This window comes from Lithobates pipiens, unplaced genomic scaffold, assembly GCF_037356315.1.
Source record: "Lithobates pipiens isolate NorthernLeopardFrog02 unplaced genomic scaffold, aLitPip1_a1.2 Scaffold_13, whole genome shotgun sequence".
Lineage (NCBI taxonomy): Eukaryota > Metazoa > Chordata > Amphibia > Anura > Ranidae > Lithobates > Lithobates pipiens.
In genome coordinates, this window is record NW_027507718.1 from 252,058,355 (window position 1) to 252,070,475 (window position 12,121).

The following is a 12,121-nucleotide window of genomic DNA, read 5'->3' on the forward strand; positions in this document are numbered from 1 at the left end:
TGCGGTTTTAATGTTATATCTGGTTCCTGCAATATGGTTGAAAATCATTGAGAAAAATGGCATGGGTAGCCCTCCCTGCCCATTATCAGCCCCTTTGGGTCTTGTACGCATACTAAGGGGAACCCCGCACCCATATTAAAAAAAGGAAATGCGTGTGGCCCCCAGGCCCTATATACTCAGAACAGCAGTATACAGGCGGTGCAAACAAGACAGGGACTGTGTAGGTTTGTTGTGTTAAGTTGAATCTGTTTGTAATTTTCAACTGGTACATTTTTAAAGTGTAGCTCCAGTCCAAAAAAACTATTTTTAAGCTTTTTGGAAAACATAGGGAAGGGTTATCACCCCTGTATAATTTTTTTTGTCGTACACTTTTTTCATCTCACTTGCTGTTGTCTCCTTCCGTTTGCAAGTAGGAGATGTTTGTAAGTTGGATGTTTGAAAGTAGGGGCCTGCCCTATATGCTCTGCAGAAATGGTGGAACAAGGTGTTGGTTTTGCCACAACATTGTAAGCCCTCAAAGTGACTCTTGGTGGGCGCTGGAGCGCCCTGCTGTGAACGATTATATCAAGAATTGTAATTACATGTCCTTGTTAAACAGGGGCAGAAAAATTGGGCCTTAGGCACTGGTGCTGGTGCCACCACACTGCAACCTCTCCCATATACTCTTGTTTTATTGCAGGAATTAGCCCTGCTGCAAAGCATTGCATCAAAAATTGTAATTAAACGCCCCTGTTTAACAGGGGCAGAAAAATTGGGCCTTAGGCACTGGTGCTGGTGCCCCGACACTGCAACCTCTCCCATATACTCTTGTTTTATTGCAGGAATTAGCCCTGCTGCAAAGCATTGCATCAAAAATTTTAATTAAACGCCCTTGTTAAACAGGGGCAGAAAAATTGGGCCTTAGGCACTGGTGCTGGTGCCACGACACTGCAACCTCTCCCATATACTCTAGTTTTATTGCAGGAATTAGCCCTGCTGCAAAGCATTGCATCAAAAATTGCAATTAAACGCCCCTGCGGCAGAAAAATTAGGCTGATGGCATCACCCAGAACCAGAAATGTTCTTCAAACATATCAGCGGAGGAGGAAGAGGATAGACAATCAACATAACAGGACAGTCACTCAGCATCAGCATAGGCAGTCTTGAAGGGATGTGATAGTTAAAAAAAAATTATTCGGTTACATCAGCTTCAGGTGCTTGGTAGCTGTGGGTGATCCAAGACTGATTCATCTTGATGAAGGTCAGTCGATCAACTGATTCGGTGGACAGGCGCACCCTGTGATCGGTAACAAAGCAAACCAGCAGCACTGAAGGTGCGTTCCGAAAGAACGCTGGATGCAGGACAGGCCAGTAGCTCAATTGCATACTGTGCAAGCTCTGGCCAGTGATCCATCCTCAAGACCCAGTAAGCCAGAGGATTTTCGGTGGGAAAGGTGTCCAAGTCTGACCTTGCCCCTAGGTATTCCTGCACCATGTAAATCAGACGCTGGTGATGGTTGCTGGAACCGATCATACCTTGGGGCTGCAGACTAAAAAATTGTCTGAAAGCATCAGTCAGACGGCCACCTTCTCCACCGCTCCTTCTGACCGATGCCTCAGCAACACGTTGTCCAGGACCAGGAGTTTGTAACCTCCCAGTCTCTGGGAACGCGTTGCACAGACCTTTCTGCAAGGCCTCCCGGAGATGTCTCATCCTCTGCTCCCTCTGCAATGGCAAGATAAGGTCGGCAACCTTACCCTTGTACCGTGGATCAAGGAGAGTGGCCAGCCAGTAATGGTCCCTCTCCTTGATCCGAAGAATACGAGGATCCTTTCGCAGGCTTTGCAGGATCAGGGAGGCCATGCAGCGTAGGTTAGCTGAGGCATTCGGTCCGGAGTCCTCTGGGTCACTAAGGACAACATGGTCCGCAGCTACCTCCTCCCAGCCACGTACAAGTCCACGTGTTTCTTGGGACTGTAAATCATCCCTACAAGACTGCTGCTGCTGATGCTGAGTGCCAGCCTCCACCTCCATGCTGACACAATCATCCTCCTCCTCCTCTTCCTCCTCCTCATCCTCTTCCTGTGTGATGGGTGGCACAGCAGGAACACTGTCTGGATAAAGGGGGCCTTGAGAGGCAAGGAAGTCCTCCTCTTCCTGCCTCTGTTCTGCCTCAAGTGCCCTGTCCATTATTCCACGCAGCGTATGCTCCAAGAAGTGGACAAGAGGTACAGTGTCACTGATGCATGCACTGTCACTGCTCACCATCCTTGTGGCCTCCTCAAACGGTGACAGGACAGTGCATGCATCCCTGATCATGCCCCACTGGCGTGGTGAGAAAAAACCGAGCTCCCCTGACCCTGTCCTAGTGCCGTAGTCGCACAGGTACTCATTGATGGCCCTCTGCTGCGTGTGCAGCCACTGCAGCATGGCCAACGTTGAGTTCCACCTGGTGGGCATGTCACATATAAGGCGGTTCTTGGGCAGGTTCAACTCCTTTTGGAGCTCAGCCAGCCGAGCACAGGCATTAAATGATCGGCGGAAATGCACACAGACTTTCCTGGCCTGCTTCAGGACATCCTGTAAGCCGGGGTACCTGCCCAAGAACCGCTGCACCACCAGGTTAAGGACGTGAGCTACACAGGGCACATGGGTCAGTTGTCCCTGTCGGAGGGCGGAGAGGAGGTTGGTGCCATTGTCGCAAACCACCATTCCTGGCTTAAGCTGGCGTGGCGTCAACCACCTCTCGGCCTGCCCCTGTAGAGCTGACAAAACATCCGCCCCAGTGTGGCTCCTGTCCCCCAAACAAACCAGCGCAAGCACGGCATGGCATCGTTTTGCCTGCGTACTTGCGTAGCCCCTGGAACGCCTATGGAGCACCGCTGGTTCTGAGGACAGAGCACTTGAAGAGGCCATGGAGGAAGAAGAAGAGGAGGGGGTGGAGGAGAGAGGTGTGTCACAACCAATAGTAGCATTTTGGAGGCGTGGTGGCGGAACAACCTCCAACACTACTGCACCTTGTCCTGCATCCTTCCCAGCTGCCAGAAGAGTGACCCAATGGGCCGTGAAAGACAGGTAACGTCCCTGTCCATGCCTGCTGGACCATGAGGCAGCGGTAATATGCACCTTACCGCTGACCGCCCTGTCCAGCGAGGCAAGGACATTGCCTTCCACATGCCGGTAGAGAGCCGCAATCGCCTTCCGTGAGAAAAAGTGGCGTTTGGGGACCTGCCACTGAGGAACCGCACATTGTACAAACTCACGGAAGGGGGCCGAGTCTACCAACTGAAAAGGCAGCAGTTGAAGTGCTAGAAATTTAACCAAGCTAGCATTCAACCGCTGGGCATGTGGATGGCTGGGAGTGAACTTCTTTCGCCGGTCCAGCAGCTGGGGCAGGGACATTTGCCTGCTATAATCGGACGTGGGTGTACTGCTAGCAGAGTGCCCGGAAGCACTTGGCTGTGACACACCTAATTCTACACCTTCATTCCTCTCAGAGCAGGTTTCAGAGAGGACTGAAGGTCTAGTGGGGTTGGAGATGCCAGCTGATGAGGAGCAAGGAGAGGTCCGCTTTGTTCTTTGGTGTGGGTCTTTGAGGTACGCTTGCCAACGAGCTGCATGGCAGGTCAACATATGTCTGGTCAAGCATGTGGTGCCCAAGCGGCTGATGTTTTAGCCACGCGAGATACGCTTGAGACATATGTTGCAAATAGCAGTGGTGCGATCTGATGCACTCGTCTCAAAAAAGACCCACACCAAAGAACTTTTATAATAATGCGCAGCGGCAGCGCCCTGCACAGGCGGAGCTCTGCGGTGTGATTCAGTCGGTGTGCTGCCCCTAAGCTGGCCCCCGGAGGGCATCCTGCCTTGTTGGACATGTGCCTCCTCCTCCTCCTCCTCCTCTCTCCTACCAGGCACCCACATGGAATCAGTGCCCTCATCATCCCCTCCCTCTTCATCGCTGTAGCAAACCTGGCAATATGCTGCAGCTTGTGGAACATGACTGCCAGATTGCTGTCCTTCTTGAGCATCCCCTCTCTCTGCATTCACGCTACTGCTTCCTCTAGCTGAGTGTCATCATCAGAGGCTACAAAACACTGGGCATCCTCCTGGAGCATGTACCCAACACTGTGCTCAAAGAGTTCAGGAGACTCCTCAGGAGGACGTGGTGGGTCTAAGGAAGGAGTCACTGATGATGACATTGAGACGAGGGAAGACGATGCGTTGGCAGCTGCTTTGCTAGTACCCTGAGACTGGGTGAGAGAGGATGAGGAGGATGAGGAGGATGAAGAGGGCTTGGTCATCCACTCTACCAAGTCATTGACATGTTGCGGTTCAACATGTCCAGCTGCCGAAAAGAAGGACAAGTGTGTCCCATGGCCACGTGCTGATGACAATGCACCGCGTCCATGACCAGCACTGTTGTCTCTAGACACAGAGCCTGCTTGCCCTCTTTTATCGGCTCGCGCCTGTCTGCCTCTCCTTGCTGGCCTTCCAGACATGGTAATGGCCTGAAGGGAGTTGGGTAAAACAGCAGTTGGGTAGTGTATATTGTGCTGGAGGCACACAACACCCACTAACTCCTGCAGATGCCTTTATTATAGAACACCAGAGTTAAAGGGGTATACTGTAATGGAGTCACACAACACCCACTAAGCCCTGCAGATGGCTCTATTAGAGAAAAGCAATAAAAGGTAGATACAGGTGTATATTGTGCTGGAGGCACAAAACACCCACTAACTCCTGCAGATGCCTTTTTTATAGAACACCAGAGATAAAGGGGTATATACAGATGTATACTGTGCTGTGCTGGAGGCACACACAACTTCCAATAACTCCTGCAGATGGCAAGTGGGCTCAAATAGAGAAGAGCTATGTAGGTGGATATAGCGGTGTGTACTGGGTACAGAGCACGCAGACAGCACGCACAAGCTCCTAACACTACTGACTGCAAGCTCTATTATAAAAGATAGATCACTAGCTATATAGGTGAGGTGAATATAGCGGTGTATACTGCGGTCAGGGCAAGCAGACAACAACCACTACAGAAGAGCAAGATCGAAAATCAGCCGATAACGATCGGTGTGTACTGTGTTGAAGGTACACAGAACACCCACTAACTGCTTCAGACGCCAACACACTACACAAGGCCGCCGCGCTAGCGGCCTTATATAGTGTGGGGCGTGTACTACACAGCCTGAGCTATGATTGGCCACAGGCATCCTGCCTGTGGCCAATTATGGCTCTCCTCGCTGCTGGCGCTGTGATTGGCCAAGCATGCGGGGTCACAGTGCATGCTTGGCCAATCATGAGCCAGAAATGCACTGCAATGACGCAGTGCATTGTGGGCCGTGAGCGCCACATGAATTTGGCGCGAACGGCCCATAATGTTCGGAATTCGCCGATGTTCGAGTCGAACGTACATTCGACTCGAACACGAAGCTCATCCCTATTTGTGGCATAGGTTCAAAAGGTGTTGGAAACATCCCTCAGAGATTTTGTTCCATGATAGCATCATGCAGTTGCTGCAGATTTGTGGACTGTACATCCATTAGGTGAATCTCCCAGGCAGAACGGATACATCCTTTCATGTCGTTTACGCCAAATTCCTACCCTACCATCTGAATGTTGCAGCTGAAATTGAGACTCATCAAACCAGGCAACATTTTTTTTCCAATTTCCTATGGTCTAATTTCAGTGAGCCTGTGCAAATTGTAGCCTCAGTTTCCCTGTTCTTAGCTGACAGGTGTGTTGTGGTGTTCTCCCGCTGTAGCCCATCTGCTTCAAGGTTCAATGTGTTGTGCTTTCAGAGATGGCATTCTGCATACCTTGGTTGTAACGAGTGGTTATTTGAGTTACTGTTGCCTGTCTATCATCTCAAACCAGTCTGCCCATTCTCCTATGACCTCTGACATCAACAAGGCATTTTCGTCTACACAACTGCCACTGACTGGATATTTTCTCTTTTTCGGACCATTCTCTGTAAACCCTAGAGATGGCTGTGTGTGAAAATCCCAGTAAATCAGCAGTTTTTAAAATACTCAGACCAGCTTGTCTGGCACCAACAACCATGCCACAGTCAAAGTCACTTAAATCCCATTTCTTCCCAATTCTGATGCTTGGTTTGAACTTCAGCTATTCATTTTCTCCATGTCTAGATGTCTAAATGTATTTAGGGTTTCTGCCATGTGATTGGCTGATTAGCAATTTGTGTTACCAAACAGTTGAACAGGTGTACCTAATAAAGTGGCTGGTGAATGTATATATTATTTTTGTGTATTATTTTTTATATGTAATTTTTAGATACTTTTGAGGTTTTGTAACACCAAATGGATGCTATATTTGTGTTTTTTTGTGTTTTAATGAGATATATACAGAGGTTATATAAAGCAAATCTTGAATGAATTAAAAAAAAAAGTAAGAATTTAAAATACTTGTTGTTTTTCTGTACTCTTACCTGATTTTTGTTTCAGTTGCTAACAGTTTTTTTTTAATACCTTAATTTTACTACAGGATGGGCTGGAGCACTATTGTTCTGGAAGGACATCATATGAGTCCTTTCAGAACCGGTGTGTCCACCGGAGACAGCCATTGACTGATCAGTTACCAGCCTGCTGCCAGTGATCAAGCACAGCAGATCACATGACAGTTATAAACAATGGATGACTTCCTTTCATGCCATCCATTGTATACAGGTCTCCTGGTCTCCTTTCCCAGTTGTAAAGAGAAACGCGTCGGGTGGAGCCAAGGACCAGACATACAGTACAGTCTGCATGAGCAGCTGAACATATAGAAGCTTACATTGATACACCGCTTTTTTTTACCTTTTTAAGAAAAAACTTTTTTGTATGTTGCAGTGTTGCTGTGTTTTTTACATACCCCTTTGGTTGTTGGCCATATGTGAACTTTTTAATAAAGAAGCTTTTATGTGTTAAAGTGGAAGTAAACTCCCCTATCGTTTTCATCCATGGAAGCTGCCATCTTTGCCTCTGTTTAATCTTCAGCTGCCACGGTGCTGAACATGTGATCTGTTATGACACCAGCCATTGGGTGGTTTGACAGTTTGGTTGAGAGCACAGCCAATGTGCAGTTAGCATTCCCAGCATGCCGTTTTTGGAAACTGTTTAAATCGATAGGTTTACTTCCACTTTAAAACCTATTGCACTATATATGTTTTTTTTTTCCCTTGATGGTGGACGGAGTAAGTTTTTTGGCGCACTCACAGCCAGTGAAGCAGGCGAGTAGTGTGGACGGAAAACAACTGAGCATGAAGCAAGAGAGTGATCACCTTTGGCTGGAGAGCAGATCGTCCTTGCTGTGGAAGAGAGTGGGATATCGCTCGGTGTGGAGGGTTCATTCTGATATATGCCCATTTGATCCTTGGATCTGGTAAGCGGCCATTTGATCATTTTCATATATATCGCGTGAGGGATTACATGTGGAGACTGTATTAGAAGAAATACAGCAAAGAAAAACTGTTGCCGTTCTGTTAAAGTTTGCTCATTTTCCACCATTTGGGAAGAAATTCTTTGAATTTTTTTGTTTTGACCTTTCAGAACATAGGGACTAAGGCCGCGTACACACGGGCGTATTGTCTGGCCAACTAAGTTCATCAGACAATCCGACAGACAGTCCGTCCTACTTTTGCATGAACGGACTTGACCACACATGATGAACAGACAGTCCGCTGAAAGCTTGGGCGATGACGTGTACAGCACGTACGACGGGACTAGAAATACGACGTCCAATACACTGCAATGCAACCTTCGACCGTGTAAATCCTTTCTGAGCATGCGCCATACTTAGTCCGTCCAACTTGCCTACTCACGAGCGGACTGTCCACTGAAACCAAGTTTGGACGGACTGTATTACGGAAATTCCGAAAGACTTAGTCCGCCAGACTGTCCGCTGAAAAAGTCCGCTGAAGCCCACACACGAGCGGATTGACTAAGTTGGACAGACAGTCCGCCCGTGTGTACGCGGCCTTATAACCATAGCCACCACTGATTCATATAATTGTGTGTTCATACCTTGTGGACATTTGTTTAATTTATTCGCATAACACTATTTATTTATGGATTCAGTCATTGGGTAATTTACATTTTTTTTTCCCTTAATGGATGAACTACACTATTTGTCACTTATATTATTTATTGATTTGTTGATAACATTTGATGATTTATTTATTTATATTATCTCACTAAACCTCACCTAGGTCGTGCAATTGAAGCTCTTTTTCACTTATACTTAACCCTATATTCAGTTTTTTTTAGATGCAGCACTTGGTAATGTTTTATCACCTTTGAGTGTTTTTTCAGGTGGAGTTTTTATATTCCATATCATTTTTTTCACATACCTTTGTACATTATCGCACATTGTGTTTATTTAAGGTCATTTGTACCTCGTTAATCAATTATCACCGGTTAGCGAAGATTTTTCCCTTTTAAACAATACAATTGTGTTGCTCACTGTGATTGGTCACAGTGATCACATGGTGCAGAGAGGGCCAATCGCGGCCCATCTGTACGATGTGATTAGCTCTGGCAAATCAAATTAATTCAGTAAAATGCTTGCTTTTAGCAATGAAATTCAATGCTATAAGCAATCAAGCTACGTGCAAAAAAAAAAATATTGAGCTTTTCCCCACCACTTTACTATGGTTACACACTGGCTCTGGTTGCAGTGTGTTAGAAAAAGAAAAAAAAAGGTAAACAAAGAAAAAAAATTGGAAAAAAAAGTATTATTATTTTTTTTTTTAAAACATACTGTCACCAGTGTTCCTGATCACTGCCACACCAGTTATATGATAATGCTGTACTTCACTGGTGAGAGTATGTAAAAAAAAAAAACAATTGTGCAATTGCAATTTTTTCTTTTAATTTCTTAATTTTCCATATAATTGTGACAAAAGTACAACTTCAAAAAAAGTCACCATGCTTCTTACTAAATACCTTGGACTGTCTACCTTCCAAAAAAGGGTTAATTTGGGGGTATTTGTACTGTCCTGGCATTTTATGGCAACCTGTACCTGGGGGGGGGGGGAGCATACAGTGTTTACCGATGAATTCCTATCTGTGTGCCTGTCCAGCATTATATCCACTTAAGCCCCGGACCATTTTGCTGGTCAAAGACCAGACCGCTTTTTGCGATTCGGCACTGCGCCGCTTTAACTGACAATTGCGCGGCCATGCGACGTGGCTCCCAAACAAAATTGACGTCCTTTTTTTCCCACAAATAGAGCTTTCTTTTGGTGGTATTTGATCACCCCTGCGGTTTTCATTTTTTGCTCTATAAACAAAAATAGAGCGACAATTTTGAAAAAAGCGCATTATTTTTTACTTTTTGTTATAATAAATATCCCCCAAAAATATATAAAAAACATTTTTTTCCCTCAGTTTAGGCCGATACGTATTCTTCTACATATTTTTGGTAAAAAAAATCACAATAAGTGATTATTGATTGGTTTGCGCAAAAGTTATAGCGTTTACAAAATAGGGATAGTTTTATGGCATTTTTATTAATAATTTTTTATTATTTTTTTTTACCAGTAATGGCGGCGATCAGCGATTTTTATTGAGACTGTGACATTGTGGCGGACACATCGGACATTTTTGACAAATTTTTGGGACCACTGTCATTTATACAGTAATCACTGCTATATAAATGCAGTGATTCCTGTGTAAATGCTACTGCAGTGAAGAGGTTAACCAGTGAGTGGCAGTGTAGGGGTTAAGTATTCCTAGGGGTGTGTTACTAACTGTGGGGGGGTTGGGCTTTCATTTAGTGAACACTGATCTCTGCTCCAATCACATGGAGCAGAGATCAGCATCACTAGTTGCTAGGCAGAATGGAGAAATGCTGTTTACACGGCATTTCCTCCATTCAGCCATCCCATGAGACGATCGCGGGTATGCCTGCGGCGATCGAGTCCACGGGACTCGTGACCGGACTCACAGGGGTCCCGACGGCGGCGTGCTCACGATGGCACGGCGGCATTGAAGATTGGACGTACCTGTACGCCAATATGCCTGCCCGTGCCATTCTGCCGACGTACATCGGCGTGCGCTGGTCGGGAACCGGTTAAATACCACCAAAAAAAAGCTCTATTTATGTGAAAAATGATAAAAATTTCATTTAGGTACAGTGCTGTATGACTGCGCGATTGTCAAAGTGTGACAACACTGACAGCTAAAAATCGGCCTGGGCAGCAAGGGGGTAAAAATGCCTGATATTGAAGTGGTTAAAGCTCTTTAGCTGCCTTTTAAGAATATGTAAATACTTTATTGTTCATAGTCTGCGCACTTTAAGTCAAATTTTTCACAATAAAATACATGGTGAGATCTGCCCTCATCTCATTGCATATTTTGCGGGAAGTTTGACATGCATTCATAATGTAAATAGGGCCTTTTAACCACTTGCCTATATACGTCGGCAAAGTGGCACGGGTGCGCAAAACGACGTACCTGTTTGTCATAGGTTGGACTTGATGGACTTTTTTCAACCTCACCTACTATGTAACTACATAACTCCGTCATTTACGGCTAGCTGGAGTGCACATGCTATGAGAGCGTGCCCGAGGCTCCCATGTCCGCCGGTGTAAACAAGGCATTTCTCTGTTCTGCATAGCAACATGACAGGGATCTACTGCTCCCAGTGATTGGAAGCAGCGATCTCTATCATGTTCTAGTGAGCCCATCCCCCCTACAGTTAGAACACACTGAGGGAACACACTTAACCCTTTGATCGCCCTCTAATGTTTAACCCCTTCCCTGCCAGTGACATTTACACAGTAATTACTGCATTTTTATAGCACTTATCGATTTATAAACGCCAATAGTCCTAAAAAAGTGTCAGAAGTGTCCGATCTGTCTGCTGCAATGTTGCAGTCAGTGGTGGAATTATAGGGGTCACCAAAATCGCCATGGCGACCGGGCCCCTTGCTGCAGGGGGCCCTTGAGGGCACCCTGTACTCTTCCATAGGAGGGGAGGCTGAGAGGAGCTCCCCAATCATCAGCCGAACTGAAATCGGCACTACGCGGGAGCTCCTCACATTAGGGTAAAGTGTGTGCTCTTTGTCTCCCCCTACAGTGCAGTACCCGGCAGGAAGAGCTACTGTATTGGTGTTTATATGTGTGTGTGAGCATGCTTGTATGTGTGTGTGTGTGAGCATGCTTGTATGTGTGTGTGTGTGTGAGCATGCTTGTATGTGTATGTGTGAGCATGCTTGTATGTATGTGTGTGTTTGTGTGAGCATGCTTGTATGTGTATGTGTGAGCATGCTTGTATGTATGTGTATGTGTGAGCATGCGTGTATGTGTGTGAGAGCATGCTTGTATGTGTGTGTGAGCATGCTTGTATGTGCGTGTGTGTGTGAGCATGCTTGTATGTGTGCGTGTGAGAATGCTTGTATGTGTGTGAGTGAGCATGCTTGTATGTGTGTGTGTGTGAGCATGCTTGTATGGGTGTGTGTGAGCATGCTTGTATGTGCGTGTGAGCATGCATGTATGTGCGTGTGAGCATGCATGTATGTGTGTGTGTGTGAGCATGTTTGTATGTGTGTGTGTGAGCATGCATGTGTGTGTGAGCATGCATGTATGTGTGTGTGTGTGTGTGTGTGTGTGTGTGTGTGTGTGAGCATGCATGTATGTGTGTGTGTGTGTGTGAGCATGCTTGTATGTGTGTGTGTTCATATATGTATGTGTGTGTGTGTGAGCATGCATGTATGTGTATATGTATGTATGTGAATGTGCATGTGTTTAACAGTGGCGGTGCATCCAAAAGGGTGCACAGGTGCTGCCCCCTCTCTCCAGCCACCCCATCTATGACCAATGGATAGATTAATGCATAGCATAGCATGAATCTATCCATGGCCACCGCTGCCACCCCCATATTTTGGTGTCTGGTCCCTTTTGAGGTGCCGGGCGCCTGAATTACAGCGGCGGGGGGTGTTTTTGCAGCACCTGATTAGAGCCATGGGCTCTAATAGGCTTCAAAATAGGAGAACTGTGAGCGCCATGCTTGACGCGCACAGTCTACCCAGGTGTGTTAGAAAAGTGAATTAATATTCACTTTCCTAACACTGAACCGCCTCTCCACCAATCAGGTGTGTGGGTCTGTTACCCATCACCTGATTGGCTGAAA